At 37.0% G+C, this 23,471-nt stretch overlaps 1 protein-coding gene across 2 annotated transcripts in view; it reads left to right on the top strand.

Annotated features, from left to right (window-relative positions):
* The window catches only part of LOC138106448 (alkylglycerol monooxygenase-like), a 197,195-nt gene that overhangs the window by 20,691 nt on the left and 153,033 nt on the right, over positions 1 to 23,471 (top strand). The gene's annotated exons all lie outside the window — the stretch shown is intronic.

Raw genomic sequence — 23,471 nt, 5'->3', positions numbered from 1 at the left:
TAGTACATAAAAATTTGGATTCAGTATTCCTATATGCCTGTATGAAAAAATACAGCAGAGATACCTATTTAAAAAAAAAATCTGGTGGATGTACAAAATACAGAGCAGTAAAAAGCAGGGTGGCCAAAATAATGGAGCCTGTATAAATCATGTCAGTAATTTCGGTACATATATGTCTGTCTCTTAACATATTTCTGTTGTCTAGTGACAACAAATATCAGCTCTAGCCTTTTAAACCCTGTCTGAAAATGCAATAACACTTATCTATCAATCCTAGTTCTGGGCCTGACCTAAAGTCTGTAGCAATGAAATAAGTATCCTCTTGTTCTTTAAGAGACTTTGGACTGGGCTTCTCAAAACCGAGCGCCCACAGCTTGCAGAAGCTGTGGGATGTAGTAATGATACTTTATGTAATGTGCTTTCAGAAAGGGAAAATGCTCTGCTGCCAGTAGGTCAGTGGAATATATGGAAGTAGGTAAGAAAGGAGCCTGAGCTGCTGCGAGGAGTGGGAGAGAGGAAGGGTCCCTCCCAGGTGGGGATGGCAGGCGGGTGTGAGAACAATGCAGGGTGGGTGTAAGGGGACAACAATGGTGGGGGGGCGGGGCGGGAGGCGAGGAAGCAGGGGGAGCTGGAACAATGTGTCGAGGGGGACATCACGGCTGGGAGCTGGGAGCCCTGCGTGGGTGTACGGAGACTGGGAATACGCTCCACAAACAATGACATTAACAGTGCTGGCAGGGCTACAGCCTCAGGCTGAGAACTGGACCAGAGCAGGAGGCTATTCCTGTGTCTTAAAATAAAAATAATTGCCTTCAAGTGTTAGAAAATCACTAGCTTGGCTGTGCTTTCTCTGGAGTCAGGGATAAAATTCCCACTGGCAGAGAAGGGAACGGGGTCATCTCTGCACTCTCTATAAAGCAATGGATATATTTTTTGTTCCTGCAGCAACTTTATTCTTCTCTGTTTTTCTATGTTTTTGATGGAATACTTTGAAATTAATCTCAATAGGTGTTTTAGAATTAAAATACAAACCAATTCTATATGTAATGGAGCTGAAGAAACTGTAAGAAAATGCTGCTCTTCTTTTAAGAAGGTCAGTGCTGAGCTGTTCTATAAATGTTAATTTACTCTTCTTCAGGTAACAGAAATACTGTTTGCTGTTAGATCTGTGCTACTTTGCAGGGAACTGATGAAACGTAGAAAATCACAGTCTAACCAACACTCTGGTCAAACAATGATGAAATCTGTAGCGCAGCAACACATCTGCAAAAGTCAGCTGCATTGGAAGTTGCTGAAGAAATTTAAGTGTAGGAGATGGTTTTAAAAAGTCATGAAAAATATGTTTGTAAATTAAGAAGAAAGGGCACTGGAAAAGTCGCTGGTACAAGCAGAAAAAACGCCTTTGCACTTGAAAGTGACAGGGCCTGGTGATTCAGGCATGAATCCTACAGCAAAGTTAAAAATTAATAGCACATGTATATCCCAGGAAATTCAAGCTGTGTGGCCTAGATGCATGGGGATGTAAATAATAGCACTAATTGTTTCAAACTGTAAAACTGAAATTCAGATACATTTTTCAGTTGTTTCTTAGAACTTGATATAATTTTGATGCAAAGAATTATCATCATCATGTAGCTTTTCCTGACTGCAAACAATAATTTTGTGACTCAATCCCCTGGCCTTTTTGCTACCTTTTTTCATGTTGTCCATGAATAACTAGATTTTTCATTCTACTATTTCATAAATTCTCTTGAGTCACTACAGATTTTAAAGTTTCTTCTGTAGCAGAAATCCTACTTTGCAATATAAAATTTTTGCCCAGCATTTGAGGAGATATTTTTTCCTCTTCACTATATGCATGTAATAGCTATTATCCTAAACTGAAGTTATACAGCAACAAAAGGAAGTATTTTTAGGTGTGATCTCATTTTGCAAAGGATAGAGTTATTCTAAGTATGTACTTGTATTTTCCATTGTTTGCAGTAGCCACTGAAAGGTTAGAAAATAAAATGCTTCACCACTTACTCCAGCATTCTTCTGGGTCTGATCCAAAAGCCATGGCAGTCAATGGGTCTACTTAGCCACTGCTCTTTCTTGTGACATTTTAATGTATTTATAAATCAATGTAATTTTTCCTTTGTTTCAGTAAAAACACCCGTTTTTTATGGCTGTACTGCTAAGAAAAGTATGCCATAAAATCACAGGGTTTTTTTTAAATATATATTTTTGAGGAAGGATATGTGTGGGTTTGAAGGATTTTTACCAGGTATTTTAATCTACCATATATGGATTACTCCTCAAGTTTCCTCTCCAGGTGCAGAGACCTTGTAGAGTTAGTCCTGCTAGTAAGGGGGATTTGGTGGTCCCAGAGCAGTGCTGAGCCCCAGCACACCCTCCCCGCGCCCCAGCCTCGCGGATACTCCTGTTGCAGACAAATGACAACGGCAGTAAGGAATTTGGAGGCTCTGTAAACTGATTTCTTCAGCAGCCACACCTTTTAATCACGGGGGAAATCTAGAGAATTCCAGATCCATGCAAAAACACGGGTGCGGGTGCAGAGCCCAGGTCCCGGCTGCGTGTCTGGTGGCCAGCTCTGGTGTGGGGGGCTCTGCCGGACCCAGGGGCACCCCCGGCCTGAGTGGGTCCCTTAGCAGCAGTGTGCTCAGCCCTGTGCTCCAGTGGGGAATAGCAGGGAGTTGTAAGGCTCTGTAAGGGAGTAGTTTTTAATCTACACTTCCCAGGGGATCACATCCTGCAGAACAGTGTGTTTCTGTCAGCTGGGAGAATCTCCTCTCCTCTTTCGGGCCCTAGAAGAAATTGTCTCTTTTAAACAGCAGCTTCCAACACCTCTTCTTTTGTTCTCCTTTACTGCTGGGGAATTTCCATTGCTTCAGTGCCCCTCCCCTCAGTAAACCTGGGAGAAGCAAGTTTCCTTCAGCAGGGCCAACCTCCACAGCAGCTGCATTGTTCTGCCTGGGCCTCGGTGGCCGGTGTCAGCCGCTCGCCCCATTGTCCGCTGGTGGCTTCCAGCCGCCCTGCGGGATACGTGACATGGTCCCTGTCAGCGAAAGGCCGAGCCAATATGAGCTGATGGTCTGAGCTACATCTGAGGTCATAAAAAGAGACCTCAGCTGATGAGTATATCCTCAGCAGATTCCCCAGCTGCTACATAAAATTTTGAGTTAATGGTGTGTCTCTTAACAATTCTGAATTTATTTATAGTGGATGAGAAATGAGCCTTCCTACACCAGGTGTATAGTAGAGCAATAGACTCCAAGCTTCTCAGGTTCTCCCACTCCACTAGACTGACCTTTTGAAGGTTCAGAGTGATGCCATGAAGATTTTTTGCCTTTTCTTTTATACCCCTGTTATACCTTTTTTACAACTTCTGTATTCCTACTGCTTTTCCCCTACATTCTTGGACTTGTTTGTCAAGCTGAGAGACTAAACATTTTAGAAGCTTAGTAGCTAAGAATCAGTGTGCCCCAGACCCCAAGGTCCTCTCCAGAACACATTCTGTAAACTAAGATAGAACCATCCAGGGGAAGGTTCCTTGGGGAGGGGGGCTCACTTGAGCCTCTCATTGGGGAATCTTTGATAGATATGCTAATTAGTAACACCTATAATGTTATACCCGATCTTTTGGGGGATATTCGGCAGGGTGCATTTCACTGCATGTAACCTGGACAAGTGCTCCTAAGGATCCTTAAAAATAAATACCAAGGTAAAATCCCTTTTCCCCTTCTAACCGTGTTTGACTCTTGATTTTAAGACCAGGAAAAGGCATCAAGAGGACAAAGAAAGAAATCCTGAAACTAACTTCAGCATCGTCCTTCAAAAGACCGTGCCTCAGACTCTGGCAAAATGTCTCAGCTGAGGATGTTGAGAAAGTCTTCTTTCTAAGACTTAAATAATCGGAAGTTTTGTGAACATTTTATCTCTTGTTTTAAAAAGCTTTTTTAAAAGGGTGTTTCTCTTAGCCATGACTTACATTGCTTCTGCCTCTTCTCCCAGTGAGCATCTTTTGTTACAATTCCTTCAGCAGCAGAACTGACTTCTGAAATCTTCTTGCTGCTCTTTCCTACACCATGCTGCAGTTCACAACCCACTTAGTCCTGAAAAAAGTATGCATGGAGATTGTGTGCGTAAGATCACTGAAATAAACCATGTTAAAAAACAAGGTTGCGTTGCATTTCTTTCTTAACAATTCAACTCAGTAGTCACAGGGGTCAGCTTAGCTGTGGAGCAGGACATAAGACAGACATGCTAGCTGAGAATCTATGGGATTAAGGGGAGACTTGAGAGAGAGCAGACAATTTTCTGAGTCAGTAGTGCACAGACAGGTAACTGATTGTTTTGTAAGGAGCCAGAGTGGATTAACTGGCACAGGTAGGGTCTCAAGATTGATGCCATTAAAATAACTGGAATGTGTAACAGTAAAGCCCAGTCCTATTCTTTCTGATAATGATATATGTATTGTGTAATAGTAATCCTAATGTGTTACTGGACACCAGTGCAATACTGTGTGTGTTGTTACATGAGGAGATGAGTTTAACCTTGTTAGAGGAAAACACAGCATGGCTCAAAGTCTCTTCACCATATATATTTGCTGATAATTTTTGGAGGGTGTATTGAAATCATATGATTGTACTATATTTATCTGACCCATTCCTGCCTTTGAAGTGCTCCTTTCATCTGCTTTTATAATGTGCTTGTCTGAATTCACTATATCAGCATGGACTTGTTACGTAGATTTTATATTAACAATTGATAGTATATTGAAATAATTTTGTGTTTAAAGGGTTTTGGATTTATGGGAAATTCATTATAATAAAACGATGTCTGACTTTTCTTACAAGGTTTGCTTTTCAGGAAAATCTGTATTTCCCCTCGAAATACAGCAAATTGCAATGCTCTTTTACATGCCAAGCGGGGAGAGGGTTGGGTTGTGGTGGTATTTTTAGACTTATTTTTGCATGTGAGAAAATGTCGTTGTTTACCCAAGTAGAAATTCAGTACCATATTGATTATTCAAAATGAAACAAATTTAGTTTCACCCCAGTGAGAGACAGAAAATGTTTGGAACTGTCAAGTGACTGGATGAGGCTCTGCTTTTTTTCTTGTCACAGCTTGTGTTGATTGCAGAGGGAATTGATACACAATGATTAAGAGAAAAATATTCTCTTCTTGTGCATTGTACAGAAAACATTTTTTTGCTGTTCTGTCAATTGTTTTTTCTTATTTTTAGAACAGGCTTGTGAGAGCAGGATATTAAAATGCTGTCTTTACTAGCCTCACAAAAATAGCAAAAGGAGAATAGCTGGTTGTCATATTTTCTGTTCCATCTTGTGATTGATTCTAGTCTAATACCTGCAGACAACACAACATTAATTGAAAATAAGTACATAGTTCAGGTGATTATGACTCATTCATTGCCATTCAAGTTGGCTGTAAATGAACTATATAATTTATTATTTCTATATGCTTGTTTTTGTAACTTGTCTCCTACTATTCTCTTATGTTTTCGCAGTAAGAAGTGCTCCTTTACTATGTGTCTTTTAATTTTTTAAGTGGACACGGAATTTGTAGAAGACCAAAGTCAACCTTAGCAAATCAAGATGTTGCCATTCCTTTTCATATTTAAATGTACATTTTGTAGAGAAAGTTCACCTGAAAACTACATCAGCTGCAATGAGGCTTCCTGATATGGAATGTCTAGGGTCCCATAAAATTATAGGAGCCTGCTTGTATTGTTTTCAGGTTGTTATTGTTCATAACAAGTTCCTGTTGTTTGAAAGACTGATTTCTTGTATACTGGCAAGAATAATGTCCTGATATGAGGTGAGGTTGACTCATTTAGTCTGTTAATTTTATTGTGGCATATGCAGATAGCTAAAGCCTCTTTCTATTTTACTTTAGACATGATGAGATAATAATTGACTTTCTGAAAATTCTCTGTAACGTGAAGAGCTCAGAAGATGGAAATAAGAGGGAATCCACTAGAGAGTTTTTGCTTAATTTTGATTTCTGAATATCCAAAAGACATTTACGGGTGAATGGATTTTCTAAGTATTTTAAATGTCAGAGATAATTAAGAATGATGGTAGTAACAATTCTGCCAATAGGTTGGATGTCAGACAAAGTGACTGGCCATGGATTTTTGGCTCTTTATAGCTGCTGTAGGATGTGGTCTGGAGTGGGAATACAATGTAGTGAAGGGTAGGACATAGTTTATTGCTATAGGTAAGGAGTTCAGCTCCATGGTCTGGGTTCAACACTGTGCTTTCCGTGATTTTTGTAGGTTTTCTGTAAATATCTGGTAATTGCTTTCCTTTCCGCAGATTACTGGGAGAGACAGGGTCTCTGACTGTTACGAATTAGACCTTGATATGAGTACAAAAGCAATATTTTTTATTTTTTGGATTCCAGAGACAATGTGTCTTTTAAATATCATGAAATGCATGTTAATGAAAGCATGAGCTGATAAATGGCACAATTTTTATGCCAAAATTCAGGTGGTAATTCCATCTCCCCCCCCAGCAGTATTTATCTTCTCTCAAGGTCCCACCACAAAAAGACCTGGCAAGCTCTGCAGTAAATGGAAAAGAAACTATTCCTCCATGTTCCTTGTTTGTCATTTTATGGTTGGGAAAATGGCCAGCACAAGGTTAATACTCCTTTTAAGTATTACTTATTTTCCTACTTTGAGGATTTACATAATACATTGACATTCTGGAGGCTCTCTGTATAGATATTAGTTAGAAGTATGTATGGGTGACCGGAGTATCTTTTTTCCTACTTGTGGTGCCTGGGTTTTTCCTGAGTGCACAGATTAAGGAAAAAGTTCTGGATCTGCTTGCACAAAAGCGAGTTTGCAACATGCTTTTTCAGTAAGACATTAGAAAATGTGATGAAGTGGGAGAAGAAAGTTTGTTATAAATTAGCATGGGTTGGCCATTCAAAGAGTCAGCTGTCTTCACACATTCGTATCCTTGGCTAGTGCTGCCCTCTAGGCTGTGTTTGAATTTTAAACATAGAAAAAAATAATCCCTGTTTCATCTGAGTGGAGAGGTGAGTATGAAAGCGCCCAAGTCACTGCAGGGAAACAGTTCATTTGACATACTTGTTTCAAGTGTCCTGCTGAAAACCAATGAAATGGTGCATAACACTTGTATTTTTTAAGGTGTTATAGAACATAAAGTAAAATCTGAATTATCCACATTTTAAAGTGAATCTTTTTCAGTTAGTGAGTGTGGAAGAGGGGAAACTAGTTCTTCTGGAATAGTTTGGAGAGCTTATTGAAGTTTTACTTGATAAAAGGTTTGAAATAGTTCTCTTGTACTCTGTTTGGCCTCCTAAATATTATAGAACCACTTTCAATCAGGTAACTTCATAAGCTGAAGATAGAGAGCTGTATGTTTGGTAGTTCAGCTACTCATTCAAAGAAAGAAGTCCAGCTATGTCTATCTTCTCTTACTTTTTTTTTTTTTTTCTTAAACTTTGAAATTTCCTGAAGAAGTTCCAGAAAAATCACTTAATCTAGGCTCATTTTAAACCAAAACCAACTATGGTGATTTTGGAGATGCTACCTCAGTTTATGATACAGCAGCTCTGCACACTGTCTTGCTAGAGGGCTTTGTCTTGGGCTGGTGAGATATTTGAAGAGGGGCAAGGTTCCTTTTTATGTCGCTTCCATGTTTTACCAATCTTGAAATCAGCAGATCAGCAGTAAAAGGTACCAAATACAACTGTTTTTAATCTGTCATGTGAAACTGTGATTGTAAGGACTTAGATTTCGAGTAAAAGCACACTCCATATAATTCATCAAACACCAGCAGTGGTAACTATTTTTTGTCACAAAGTTTTAAAGTAGAAGCAGAAGCCTAGAGGAATGAAAGGCATTGTTAAAACAGATGGCTCAGTGAGATGCTTGTGCTTTCTCTGTTACAAAAAGAAGTGTTTTTCTCCTCCTGTGCTAGTTCAAATTGCCTGGTCATTATTGAAATTTCTTTTCAAACTGTGCAGAATTTACCTTTGGAGACTCTTGACGGTCTACATGCAGGGAAAGGTAAGGTGGTTCCTGTGGCACATATGTGGTTGTGTGGCTGGGGCATGTGGAGTGGGTACCCACATCCAGCTCTATTCCTGGGCACATGTGCTGCTCTGAAAGGCTTGGAATCAGACTTCTGTTCCTCAGCAGGTCATTGCTGAAATATCCCATTTCTGCAGTATTAGGACCAATGACAGTGAGAAATTTAGAATGCCTTTTTAACGCAGAATAAAAGTGCATTCCATCCCAAGCCCCAAAAGGCAAGCTGTTCCTTTCAGGATATTACTGAGATTTCCAGAAGCTCAATGTCTGTAATAGTTTTCCTTGCTTGCTAAAACTCTAGTGAGGCCATTACCATTTAAAATACTTCATTTTACATTTCAAGATTGGCAATTAACACTTAAAGTGTGTCTGGAGCAGACAAAACATTTTTGTATCTGGGAAATATTCTTTGCGTGTATGTTTCCTTCAATGCATCTTTATTGCATTAATAAGGTATTTAAACTGCCAGAACAGCTTTTTTGAGGGTAGGAAGGGCAATCTTTTTCACATCACTCTCTTATCTAAATTGATAGCATGCTGGTGGAAGATGTAACTTAAAAAAAAATTGCTAACCAGATTTTTTTCTCTTTTTTCTTTTTTTAGTAGCTAAAATTATCAGTAAATCCTTTTTTAGTATAACTTTTCTTTTGTTTTATAACCTACACTATTTCTCGATTAAATTTTCTCAAGAATCAGTAAATGTGAAACCTGAGTAAATTCATCAATGCTAACTATTTTAAAAGTAAAGTTGCTTTTTTATTCTAAATGAAGGCATACTAAATAAAATGTATACATCCTGTTGCAAGAAGATACCTACAGTGTTCCCATGTATAAATCTGTATGAAAGACAGGTATCCTAAATGGGAGTCACTCAGCTGTTTTTTGATTTTTATACTTGGATTTTGTAAAGTACTTGCATTTAAGCACTAGGTTATGGCCTCTGGGCTACTTATTTTGAGGACTGCATGGGAACAGAAAATTTATTTTTGCTGCTGGGAAACAGAAATTGTGACTAAGCAAATTGTATTGGTATGTATGCATGAGGAAGTGCAAGATTTTGTAGGGTCCGGGAGGAGGATTCTTGATTCTATCTAGTTACTAATTTTCCAGAAACCCTTGAAAACTTTCCTTCTGAAAAAGCTGTGGCCGTTCTCAGCCTTTCTGATGAGGACATTATACGAACTGGCAGTAAAATGGTCTGGCTCTTGCTTCAGAAAGTGCAGTACAACCTGGACATGTGACCTTGTAAAACATGGGTGAGATTTCCATGTGCTACTTTTAACTTCAATAAAATTAGAAGAATTCCTTTCAATTTAATGAACATATATCATAAATACTAAGCATACCTTGCCATTTTATTTTGTAAGTTCAGGAGGGGCAAAGCTATTGCTAAGTATGGAAAGGGAAGTGCAGACTCTCAGGCTGTAATAACACTATGGCATGTGACATGTTTTCACAAGGAATCATTTCAGACATCAGTGATGTCATGCTCATGGCTTCCATCACCTGGAAACCGGCCTTTTAAATTGAGACACAAAGGTAGGATTTTACTGACTTTACAGCATAGTGGTGTAAGGAAAGTATATGCTTCATGTGTGCATCATATATTTTATATACTTCTATGCTTTCTTTTATTTTCTTCTAAATTTTAGTCACTATTAACACATGGATGCTGAGATCCTAAAATTTTTTAGTTATAAAAAGAAAAAGTTGTATTTTTTAAAATGTGGTAACATATACTGTATTACAGAAATAAAAATAAAAGGAGTTTTTCACCCCAAACTGTCTTTTAATTTAACGTACTTCTGACTGGAGATTAAGATATTAAAAATCAAAACAACCATGCAATAATAAAAAAATAAAAACTCTTCCTGAGGTGTTTGTTGACTAGAATTGATGTGCGGCAGGAATGAGTGAACCTGTCAAAGCCAACACTAAAGTTTTTCCTGCTATTTCCAGCTTTGCTCTTCTCCTGATGTCTCTTACCCACTCATGCTAACATGATTTTTTTTTATTATAAATGGTGTTTTGCTACTTAAACATATGGGTTTTTGGTTGATTTACAGTTGAAAAATAAGTCTAAAAATATTATGGAGAAATGTAGAATTAAGTATGTAAGCTTGTTATATCATTAGCAAATTCCCTTGGACCATATGGTTAAAATGAATCTCAGTCATGAACACTTTGTAGCATTCCTATGGGACAAATGACAGTCTGCAAAGTGCTCACAGTACACATATAAAATAAATTCATACTAAATTATAGAATTTTAAGAAGTCATAATACTAATTTTTGCTCTTTTTTCTTTAAATTATGGGTATGATTATTAAGTTTACCCCTCTTGTAAATGCACTTCAACTTCACCAAGCAGAGTTAAGTTGGAAAACGTGAGGCTAGTTTAGAGAAATTATTGGGAAGATGTACATGCAACCTCAGCTAAACAAAAAAACTTCAAAAAAACTCTTTACATAGTTTGAATTTTTCATTTCTTGTTTGAAAATTTTTACTAAGCAATTTCAGATTGGATGTCAGGACAGAGATATGGAAACTTTAAATACGGCAGTATCTTTAAATTAGTGAACAGTAAGGATAGTAAACAATAGAGATAAACAAACTCAGATTCAGAAATTATTCACATTTTCCTTTGCTCAGTATCTGTCTTTGGTGAAAATAATTGAGTCTCTTAGGATGCTTTTTTTTCATAGTTAAACTGCAGAGTGTTTTGCAATGGAGATGAATTTCATTGTTCTCTTCTGTAAAACGGGAAGGATAGCACAAGCAGATGATAAGACCTTCCTAGCACAGTGGCAGAACAAGGGACAAACTCAGGGGTGAGTTCTTCAGGCTGGTACCTTCAGTCCAAAGGCAGTGCTTCCATTACAATAATTCTACAAGTGAAGTTTTTTTTTTAGAGAATCATAAATTTCTGGTGTTTTGTCTATCTGAAGTTTAGTTGGCGTAAGTTTTGCTATATAGTTTATTCACAAATCAGTCTATAATCTTGTGATTTGAGTGGTTTCTTCTGGAAGTATGTAATATATATATATATATTATATATATCTAAAAGCTTCTTTAAAGGTGTAGGACGTTTTACATGCATTTCAGATACGACCATGTTATTATTTCAATTGCATATGTATGCTCCCTGTGACTGTAGAAGTACATAGTCACAAAATAAAAACCACAAAGGAATCCAGACTGCTTATTTTTATACTTACTGATATCCCAGGGAAAAAGGTAAAAGGCAGTTTATAAAACCTGGACAAAAGAAGGATGTAACTTTTTTTTTTACTCCCTTGGGCTGAATCTCAGCTGAAATAACTGACAGTTTTTGGACTTACTGAAGGAAATGATGAGTGAAGATAAATATCCAGATGTTTGCTGGCCAGATGTGTAAGGTTACATTTTGGAAAGCATGAATTCTCTACCTGTGTCTTCTGAGACGGAAGTTGTAAATAGTAAACTTGCTATATTTTTATTTCTACAGTTTGGGGGGAAAAACAGGGTTCAAAGTAAAACTTTGTTTTACCTTCGGTGTAGTGTCTTAAGAACGGATGTAGGCTGAACATGCAGATTTGCACAGCATGCAAGTGGGATTTTTCTAATAGCCATTATGTCTGCATGGCTAAGTTAGCACCCTTTGTGCATTGTTTTTAGTTGAGATGCAGCTTATGGAACTGTCATAATTTTCCAGCAGTAGGATAGGGGTGTGTCAAGTCACTGAGAGTTTCCTATTTTCTATTCCCATGTTTCAAACTTATTATTTATGACAATAAAAAATTTAAAGCTTGACTTTTTCCCCTCTTTCCCCTCCCTACACTAAGTCTCTCCCTTCCCACCTAACATGCAGATCTGCTTCTTTTCAAATAAATAGTTGGAAGCGGCTGCCTGCTCATACAGCAGCACAGCTCATCTCAGCCTGTGCTTGCTCTCAAACTTGGGAAGAGGAAAGAAAAGTCTTGTTAAAGTCAAGTAAATAGCTTAGCTGCTAGGCAGTAGGAAAAATATTGGATTTGATTGTGTATTATTCCCATATGGGTGAGATATATTTAAAATTGAAAAGGAAACCAGCTCCCTTAAAACTTAAAGTGACAGATTTTCAAAAATTGGCAGCCAATTTTCGCCTATAATTGTACTTAATGTGGAAGGGATTTTCCTCTGCTGATGAAGGATAAGAGGGTCTTGCCACCATATTAGCAGTGAGGCAGAGGAGGCCCCTTCCAGCACGTAAAATTTGCTGGCCAGATATTTCTCCATTTCCTTGGGCTAAATATCTCCTGAGGGCTAGAGAGTGCTTCAGTGCATGGGAGGTGATGAACTAATTTATGTGAACTCCCCCGCTCCTTAGCAGCTCCAAAACAAGCATGTCAAGAGTGAAACTTTAAAAAAAAAACAAACAACAAAAACCACCAACCAAAAACAACTCAAAAATCAAGCAACCAACCCAACTTTTCGACAGGGTTATTCATCTTGTAGGCAGGCAGTGTTGCAACATGTTGCAGCATGTTCTAGCACTGCAAATTCCCTTAACTGGCATTGCCTATAATTTTAAATGCAAATGCCTGAAAGGGTTTTTATTTATGTGCTTATGTAGAATTATTTTTCTGTTCCCTTTCTGCCAATATATAAACATTGAAAATATAATATCAATGTAATTACAGGAGCCCAGCCTTTTCCTCCTTAGAAAAATAAAGAGCTTTCAGAAATACTTGTTTCAAAGACACAGACTTCCCAACAACAAATTTCTTCAATGGCTTACTAATTTTTTTTCAGTCGTTTATGAGAACAAATCAGCTCTGGAGCATGACCTGAAGATTAGATGTTGCAAGGACGTAGAAATAACTTGTCTCAATTTCTGTGTAATGCTCAAAACATTGCTGCAAAGTGTTATGTGCTCAGGATGAGGAAAGATGCTAAAAGGTGCAAAGAGAATGTGGAAGTATCACCAGATGCAATTCTTGCCGAGTCTTTGCATACAGAGAGGGAAGGGGAGCGGTTTAGAAGAGAGAACAAGAAAGAGAGTTGGAGAGTGATGGTGAAGAAGAGGTGACTATAGAAGTGGTATAATTCTGTTCCTGGGAGTTCAACCCTGCTCCTAGGATAGCTGCTGTTCCCCATGAAGAGAGACAAAATTGCTAGTGTCTGGGAAAAACCCCTTCAGCTAAAGGTTGAGGAACCGGGTGACACTTGGAAGCTACCCCAGCCCATCCCTGCAGCTATGGTGGCAACACAACTCTCAGAGGAGGTTCTGGACTCTGCCACCCACTTGCAGCTGTGGTTTCCTTTTGCAGGTGGGGAAATAAGAGAACAGACTGACAATCTGTTGTCCAGATTTGCTAGTCAAACTAGTAGTTCCTCAAGCTTGTCATGGTGGTTTATCTTCATGTGTTGCCAGTCTTGCAATATCATCCCCTCTCTCAAGAACTTTTTTTTGTGGTGTTGGCTTTGATATAATTCTGAGAATATTTTTCCTTGGCTTTGATTTTTTTTTTTTTGTGCCTATAGGATATCCTTTCTTTGGGGCTTTTTTCTGCTTCTGGGAATGAAATAATTTTTGTAATAGTGGAAAGGGTCTAGACTGCAACAGTTGAACCACAAAGGAATTTTAGATATCACAACAATTAGAAAGAGAAGGCTGGGACAGGCAAAGTGGAGTAGTTTCAGATAGGAAAATGCAATGGATCTCTCTGTGTAAGTGGGATATGGAAGCATTGCTGGATGGAACAGAAGGATGTGATAGAAGTCGGCAGGAATTGAGGCAGTACAGAGAAATGTATGCAGAGTCAGGACGAGTTTAGGAGGAGTAAGGGAATTTATGATGGATTGATTTATGGCTACTATATGGCAAAGTAAAGGGATAAAGCCCTATCCTGTAGAAGCTGTTAGAAGGCTTGCTGTTAATTACAAAATTAGGGTTTGCACCAAAAAATGAAGGAAAGTCCTGTTTTTATATTAAACACTAAGACACCATGTATTTTTTTTATACAGCTAAGATATGCTTTTGCCATTAAGTTGGGCAGCCCTGTTTGGTCTGCTGAAAATACTGTAGTAGCTTCCCAAATAGTTATGCTTCTAAAGTTTATGATTGTCAAGAAAATATAATGATTTTCCAATGTTCAGAACTAGCAATAGTAGTTTTGAGTGGATGAGTTGGGTAAAATAGTCCTCTATGCTGTTACAGAGGAAAAGGCAATGACAAGTACTAAAAGACTATACTTTTATGTATACTATGTATATTATTCTTGTATATTTTTTACCTCTTTGGAGAGATCTGAGATTTTTCATTTGCTTAAGTTCAATAAAAGGCTGAATTAATATTTTTTAGTTACATACAGTTTTATATCTATTAGTCAAGTAACACAAGCATCCCTTGAGAGATGGGCTACTGAACATTAATGTAATTGCTGAAAAGTTTCACACTTTTTTTTTAGTTGGGAATAATATCCAGTATGTAGTGGGGTTTTGTGTGAGGTGATAGCACAACATTTTACATATTAATCAAAATAATTCACAGAGGTTACTTCATCTTCCACTCTAGTAGGATATGGTTACTACACAAATAACTTTAGGACAGGAAGTAAGAATAATACTGTAATTAACTGAAATTGCAGGGGAACTTAGGTAGTCAGAATGTAATTATGCCGTGCAAAACTCAGTCAGGAAACAGGATTAACTTTCCTGTTCTTTTGAAAAATGCCAGATGATTGCTAATATTTATAAATGGTTTTTACACATCAACTGAGTGATGATGCCTGTGACAGAGGAGCTGCCTTTAAAATTATGCTAAGCAGTTAGTTCCTCTCTGACTCAGTGATAAAGATGCTTCCTCCAGAAGCAGCTGTTAAATTTCCTTCTTGCAACACAGATTTTCTTAAGTGTCACATCCAAAAATCAGCCCAATCTCTATTAGTTTGTCAAGACTAATTTGATTGCAGTATACCTGAAGTAAAGTGAAATTGAAAATGACTGAGTAGACTGTTTTATTTTAGAAAAAAAAACCCCAAAAGTGCATGTTGTGTCTATGTTATGTCAGACACTGACACAGGAAAGTTCAGTGTGGCAGGTACTGGCTCAATAGTGAAATGCACAGTTACCTCTATCTTTCAAAGGGTTACTGGACCCCTGCTGACTTTGGTAGAAATTGTTTATATAACATTTATATCATTGCTGAAAGTGTTTGCCATGTGGCTCAGAAGTAGCACAACAGAGGTAAAGTCAGAAATAAACTGTGCCAGAAGAAATAGAAAACAGGGTTAGCTACTGAGTAATGGCAGCTAAAATACAAATGCAGGGAATGATACCTAGATCAGGAAGAAATTCACTGTATGTGTGATTTGTTCCCAAGAGAGCTTTGCAATGCTAATTGAAACCAAAGTGTTGCAGGCCCTAAGTGTGATTCATGTGAATGTTGTATTGACAGTGGCTTTGAATGCTAAATATTAGCATGGTCAAATGAGTCAGAGTGTAGTCCTGCTGTATGGTATTGATTCCCATACTTGAACCACAGCAACTTTATTTGTAAGCCTGATGTTATTCTCAAGGCAATTCACCTTTGATTGTTTTGTTTATTTATTATTTATAAAATTTTGTTTGCAGTACTTCTGAGGATTTGAAATTTAAATCATTGACTACTATGTTAAACTTTGAAAAAGTTTACAGTTGTAAGCTATTTTGAGAGTGGTATTTATTTTAAAGTAAAAATTATTTTTTTTCTTCTAAATTACTGTTCTATCCATAACTGAGAGTAGCTCCATGAATTCTGTATAATCCACCAGGGTGATGCACTACATTTACAATGGGATGCCCATGAAATGTTATTTTGTAAAAGAGGGCATATTGTAATACTGATTACAGTTGAGTATAAAATACCTATAATTCTGTAATCTGATAGTTCATATATACATATATATTAATGTAAACAAGAATATTATTTGCTATGCAAATTAAAATTGTTAATTCTACACCTAATTTTACCAAATGACTAAGTTAGTCTACAGGGTAAAATCCCAGTAAATCCTCTGTCCTTTTAATGATCTTGAGGGATTTGTTTTGCTTTTGGCATGTATACTTGGATGTAAATAAGATTTCAGTAATCTGCATTTTCATTACATGCCTAAGGGCCAGTCTTTCTGATCAATTAGCATCCTGAACTCAGGGTCTCAGTTGTGACAGTTCTGTACCTTGCTTTAAGTAAAGGTTAAAGTAACCAAAAGGTTACTTCTGCCTTTTTGGGTTCCCACAGTGGTGAGCAGATCAGCAGAGAGATACAGAATGTTAATCCTTCATATGCAGTAAAGTATGTCTGACATCATGAGCTTAGTTCTTCAGAATTTCTTAGAGAAATACTTGCCAAGACTGTAAAGAAAATGTTTTTACAGGGAGCCTTACTTTGTCCTGACATTTATGCAAGGACACAATTCGCCATGAACCTTTTAGTCTTCCTCTTCCTTCAGAGCATAGTGAAAGGAGCCTATTCATCCTGGTCTCTTGGCATTTTTGTGGAAAAATAATAGTTCAACTGCACAGGCCCACTCCTCATCTGAAATATGAGTAAGCCCTGGAGCTGAAGCAATCTGTGCCCACTGCATATTTCTACCAGGTCATTGGACCATTGCCATTGTTAATAAGGTTGAACCCAAACCTACAAATGAAAGAAATAGATAAAAATACTTACAAAGTATCAATGCTTATAGTATAAATATACAAAAGATCACGTTAGAAAATGTATGTTGTGTAGCTGTTTATTATTACATTAGGTTTTAAAATATTTACATTTACAGAAATGGCCCTCACTCATTTTGTAGTTGGGGAATATTCCATTGGGAGCAATTGCAGGATGTTTTCTGTTAACCTCATTTATTTTATTTTAACTAGAAAAGGAAAAACTTTTTTAGCCAATTTTTTTTTTCCTCCCTGTAACTAGGTAATAAACTTGTATCTAAAAAAACACTTGCTAGAAAGTGCTGTTATCTGTTTAAAATTTACGGAAGCAGTGTATTTTAATGGTACAATAACTAATGCTCAATTATAGAGGAATTCCTCCGGAAGAACAAGTCACGACTGCAAGTGCCAAATAAATCTAGTGGTGTGACATGGATAGTAAAATTTCATAACAATAGTAATGTGAGGGCTATGTTTTCAAAGCAGATTGTGTTGATAGTACTACAGCTGATCTGGCCATGTTTGATTTTGTATGTATGTGAGGTATAATATTACTAAATATTGAGGATTGAGTCGTGTGACTTACTGTATATTAGGAGAAGACTCATGAAATTATATCAGGATTAAGAACTTATAAGAAAAAATTTCATGACTGTATGACTATATATAAAATGTAAGGAAAGACTCGTGTTTCTTTCAAAAATCTGCCTGTCTTCAGATTGGTACTCGTACCTGCAGTGTTGTAACCCAAATTCATGACCATCAAAATAAAGCAAAACACTTCTGTAATGCCCTGTAAGAAGAAAGAATATTTAAAAATTGAAGGTGAGAGATCAAGAAGGAGGACCCTTTTCAAAATAGGAATATTATCATATATGATAAATTTAAGAACTGAATTGCTACAGGAAGTCTCCAGGTGTAACATACAGGAGAAGAGTTACAACTTCACTGCTACTGTAAGTTGCAAGACTGCTACTGTGACTAGAATTGGAGGTAGCAGGGAAATGCGTAAAATTTTTGCATTCAAAATGTCCTCCGTATTTTTTCCCCTAAAGATTCTTAGATCTTAAAAAGTGAAAGTTGTTGTTTTCAGAGAAGGTATCTATGTTTAAATGCCTGTATTTTTACAAGATATTTAAGAGAAATAAATATTGGTTTATGCTTTTAGATAATTTAAAAAGGATTTATGTTGCTGAGAAGTTTTGAATACAAGCCTGCAACAAAATTTAATGCTATTATTTTATTACATGTGAATATATTTGCTTTAAAGTTCAGTGAAAAGATACTCCATACCTCTTTTACTATTGTGATTTCATTTTCTTCCAGAGCATCTGGTAAAAATGCAAATCTGACTTCTAAAGGAAGTCTGTTCCTCATTTATATTATGGAAATATGATGGATTAAAGAAGCAAAGTTTTCTTACAATTTCAGATTTCCAATTAGATGAGACAGTCCTGGCAATAGAAAACATATATTTTGATGAAATAAGATTAATTGTTTTTAGGGGTATAGGGGTTTTAGATGAGAAGTTTTTCATTGTTTTAATTTAAAAAGTGAATCTTTAATTTTCTATTTGACTGAAGCAATGTCAGGTTTTGTAGGAGTGTGATTTCCAATGGTATAAATTCCATACAGGGTGCACAAAATAAGATTATTTTTCATCTGTAAGAAGCTGCAAAAATGAAGGACTGGGCAATTCACTTTACACTTCCTTATTGAACATAGGTAACATAAGAAGCATAAATAAAAATATTATCTCAGAAGTAACTCACCATTTGGTTGCTGGAAGTATTAATTCCACAGCACAGCACAGGGAGTAATTACTGCAGCAAATGGTTGTTTTTCAGTGTCTTGGATATGATGATGGCACTAACTTTTTAAAAGAACATGTGTAGAATTCAAAAACGGTTTAACAGAACGTATTTAATGTTCAATCATGTATTAGTTTTAAAATAGTAAGCAGTCATTCTATAGCAAGTACCAAATCCTAGGTTTTAAAATTTGAGATGCCAAAATTAATTGTCAAGGTATGTAAGTCTATGGAAATAACATCATTTTGAGAGGAGGTGCTACACAAAGCTGGTATTTAACTATATCTGTTTTGGTGAGTATGTATGTGTATGTGTTGTCAAGGATTGCAGTTAATGCCTGGGAGCTGGTTACATTAATTCTACAGTGGCATAACTCTCCACTAGTTCTATGGATCAAGTGAAAAACCCTTCCATTGTTCAGAGTTACAACCACTTGGAAAATTTGAAAATTAGGTGACTTGAGAAAAAAGTACAAACACAGCTGACCGTGTGGTGGAGAAAATAAAAGAATGTCAAAGAAAGGCTGAATTTCTTAGGAAGGTGTTTCTAGTTAGCCTAACTTCTCTGGACAAGAGACTGTGAACTGTTGCAAAGTAAAGACTGAGGAGGGTTGCTGCTGTTGCTTGAGGAATTACGGTGTCACTTGAGTTGGAGCCTCGTTTACATGTGGAAAAGGTCAACGGAAATGTTGTTGGGGATGTGCTGAGACTGTAGCACTTCCCTGCTGGCTTGGGAGGGAGGGCCTTTCCCTCACTGCCCTGTGGCTTGTAATATACTTTACATCCAGCCATAGTGGAGGAAGTATGGAAAAGTCATCTTTGCAGGAAAAAATGTTTTCGAACCTGTGCACATTTAATAGATGGCTATTTTTATACACTTATGACGTTATAAATATATGGAATAATTTCTATTATAAAAAGTTTACTTAAGACAAATGAAAACCTTTAGACACTATGAAGGGTGAGGCCACTAGGGTAACAAAATACATTGTTTCTTAAAAATACATCTTTAAAGTTGAGTCATACAAGTGTTGAATTGAGTCAAACAACTTCTGATAGTCAATGTCATGAAACTCTTGAGAGCATCCCTGTGATTTTCTGTGTATGTATTAGCTTCAACTGCTACAAAATTTTACAACTGTTGAGTTGCACATATGAAAATATGGCCATAAAAAATGCCTAAAGATTTTTGTAGGTAATATTCATACTATAGTTTTTTAATGCCACATTCAATATATTTCTATTGTGTTTAATTTTGAAAAAAGATTTTTTTTTTTTTTTTTATTAAGTTGGTGATACCGTCAGTATGAAGATCTCTTAAACTGGAACCAGAACTTTCCATTTGCTGCCCCAAAGTGAATTGCCAGTCACATATTCAGGTCATATCTTGGAAGTCATGGAATTGAGAATCACTACGCTCTACTTTTTTGGTGGGATAACTTCTAGGGTGAGATAAATCAGTACACTGAAATAAGTCAGAATATGATGAAATTTTCTGATTCACTGGATTGACCCCAAGCTGTGATCCTGAGTCAGTGTGAGGATTAAAAGAATATTTATAGATCCATATTTGACCTGAGCATCAATATCTTCTGGTTTTTTAAAAAGTTTGCATTTAAGGGAGAATGGTAGTACTTTCTCATGTCCGAAGGGAAGAACCCGAAGAGTACTTCTTTCCTTGAGGGTGTGAAGAATGTTCTCTCTTACAGAAGAACTGTGTTCTGTTTTAGTTGCTCTTGTGGAATTAACTGCTGCTCATGGAGACATCCTTTACCTAACTGGTTTTTTTTCTGATAGCTGTGGGAAAACAGCTTATTGCAAGCTTTAAGTCTCTGACAAAACAGGATTAGTTTGTGTTAAATTTTGCTGTCTTGGTTTGCAGTATGCGAAAGACCTAATTGCCAATTCGCCTGGGTAATTCTACACAACCTGTGGTCACCTAGGAAAGTCTTCAGACTTGGTGACTTACATTGCTTTAAGCAGGAATGTATGCCCCCTCTGAAAGCATCCTGTGCTGGCTGCTGTTTCGCTGCCTGTGGAAAAGTTTGACTGTGGAGTAGGGGAACATACCTTAAAGCAACCTGCAAAATTTATGTTGCATAGAATCATTAGTAAGTTTTTGGGAATGGTTTTAATTAATGAAGGCAGATACATAGTTGCTAATATTCTCTTTGTAAAGGTAAGCTGATTCAAAAATTTGTGGTTTTATGAAAGCATTTTTGTACGTGTGAAATGGGTCAAAAGAGAGAAAAATATGGTTTTGTACAGCATGAAGTTTCTTTTACAACTTCCAGGTTCTTGCTTGATAGCAACATGTGCATATTTTCTGAATGACTTTTCCAACTGCTCAGTGTTCAGGATGAGTTTATTATGAAATATTAAAGTACCATTAATGTCCTCTGAGCAAAACAACAGCTTTTGTGTGGGGTCAATGTTAATTTGACTTCTTTCCTTACTGTTAAAATTGTCCATCATGTGAAGGATTTGCTTCACTGATCTACTGTCCCACTAGCCAAAAAAAAAAAAAAGCAGCACATTCTAATTTAAGACAGGTTAACCCCCATTTCTGTACACAGTCAATGGACATGGCAGGGACAAAATCTTCATTCCTTCTGTCTTATTAAACTTTGGAAGCAGTAGTCTTTAGTTTAATAAAGGCCCTGTCCTCCAGCTGGATTTGTGAAAGGAAATGCTCCCACACAGAGCTGATTTGAAACTAATGCTTCTTTTATGTGAACATGTTACACTTAGATCTTATGGCACTTGATACAGTGAATACAATCTACTAGTCATCAGTATTTTATAAAAGTGCACAGTTTAGTCTATGATGTCTCAATACTCTGTCGTATTACAGACGTCTATTTATCATTTAAATAATTTGCACTGTATCACTGTATAGTGCTCAGGGTTTCTTTATGTTGTTGCTTTCTATATTTGCTTTGAAACTTAATTTGAATTCCTTATGCCTTTTGCAGTAAATGACCAATAAATGCTTCTTGCACATTGTTCAGTTTATAGTAGAGAATATTCCTTTCTTATTGGTAATTGCACCACAGATTATTATGTGGTAAAAAAAAAAACCATTCTTTTCCTAAGGCAGAAACCCAAGTTCCTGTCTGTTTTGCGGATGTTAAAAATCCCTTGACACTCAAAGAAGAAGAGTGGGAGTATTAACTCTCAGGAACCCTTGGCTGAGTATTCATGAAAAGAGTCTTTCTCCTCCCAGCACAGGGGACTAAACTTGTTAGGAATGCTTACTGTGAAAGAAACACTTTATGTAATCTTAATAAATGAAATAAATTTAAGAGCATTTTCTTAAGCAGGAGGGGAGGATTGGGAACAAGTTCAACTTTTTATTTTATTAAGAAATATACCGAGAAGGACAGATTATCTGAGGATTTGTCCAAGCTTCTAAGCATGAACTCCTTTGGAGAAAATGACTGTAAAAATAATTTTTCCGTACCTATTTTTAATATTTGATAGCTGCAGTGGAAAAAAAAAATGCCGTTTTTCTCTCTTTCAAATGATATATGCAATGAATAGCCAAACCACTTGCACTGTAAAGTGCATAAGAGCCTTGGAAATAGCTTTTAACATGGTAGCAAAAAACTCTCTTAATTTTTAGAAATGACAGGAGTTTTTTAGTCAGGGTGACCACTCTACATAATGAAATATTAGGGACTGGCACATAAGAATAAGTCTTGCACTGTAGTTGAGTAGAATCAGAGCCTCTAAAATCCTTTTATAAGTCCACCTTGCAAAATTTTACGGATTTTGCAGATTTGCAAACTTTTCCTAATATGTAAAGGTATAACCCCACCAGTTACAAGAGTCAAGGCTTCATAAACCTGAAGTGATTTTTGGAGATGTGGGTTATCTCAGCTGACACAGGCCTGGCAGGCAGCAGGAAACGGGGCTACCGTGCCTATGGGAATCTCTGGCCGTCCTCGCTAGAGCCGAGGGCTTTGTGTGCGCCGGTTGTTAAGACAAACAGGGAAAGGGAGTGCCAAGAGAGACCGCCCTGCCGAGCTGCGGATAGATGTTATTATTTTTAAGAAGAAGCCCTCTGGTGATATAACAGGGCTGACCCTGTTTGCGGAGGCTTCATAAATCTTTCTCAAGTGAAAGTTCCTGGCTGCGCAGGTTGGAGGGCAGACAAAAGAATCAAAAGAGCCAGGATGTGAAGTCTCTGTACTGTACATGTGAGCACTGCCTATGGGACTCTGCAATAATACAACAATAGCCAAGACTGCAAGGCACAGCTTCAGTTCACTGCCTGCTTTCAACTGCTTCTAATAACAGTTTTAATTTTAGATTCCTCATGGCCTTCTGCATAAAATTTTAAAACCGTAACAATTCTTTAGCAAGAAAAAAAAGAATGAAATATCATTGAAATATCAGCTTAGAAAATTCTCTCCTTTCTCTCTTAGTACTAAAGGTAATAATTAAATATGGTGATTAGAATAGAAAATGCAAAAAGAGTGGCTACAGTATTAATATATTTGATTCACTTTGACTTTCCACACATTTGCCGTGCTGTGATGAAAAGATCTTTATATAATGTATTACCTGTCAACCTACAGGAGACCTTTTTAATCTTGTTATCATCTGTTAATCATTTGAGTTAGATGCTTTTGCAGTACAGGACCTTCTCAAAGCTGACTGAAGAAGCCTCCTTGGAGCGTACTGATGACATGCCAATCTCACAGTCCTGAATGAAATTGAGAAACTTTCTTTGTGGTTAATACTTGCACCTGTTCAAACAATATATATGTCTATGGAATATACATATCCTCTCTTACTCAATCAGTACTGAAGCCATAGACCTTGGTGTTTGCCAGCTGTGTACCGGTGACCCTGCAAATGGAATAGACACTTTTAGGTCCAAAAATCACAAGACTTCAGCTG

Source organism: Aphelocoma coerulescens, chromosome 2 (assembly GCF_041296385.1).
Source record: "Aphelocoma coerulescens isolate FSJ_1873_10779 chromosome 2, UR_Acoe_1.0, whole genome shotgun sequence".
In the NCBI taxonomy this organism is placed as follows: Eukaryota; Metazoa; Chordata; class Aves; order Passeriformes; family Corvidae; genus Aphelocoma; species Aphelocoma coerulescens.
This window is presented reverse-complemented; position numbering and strand designations above follow the sequence as displayed.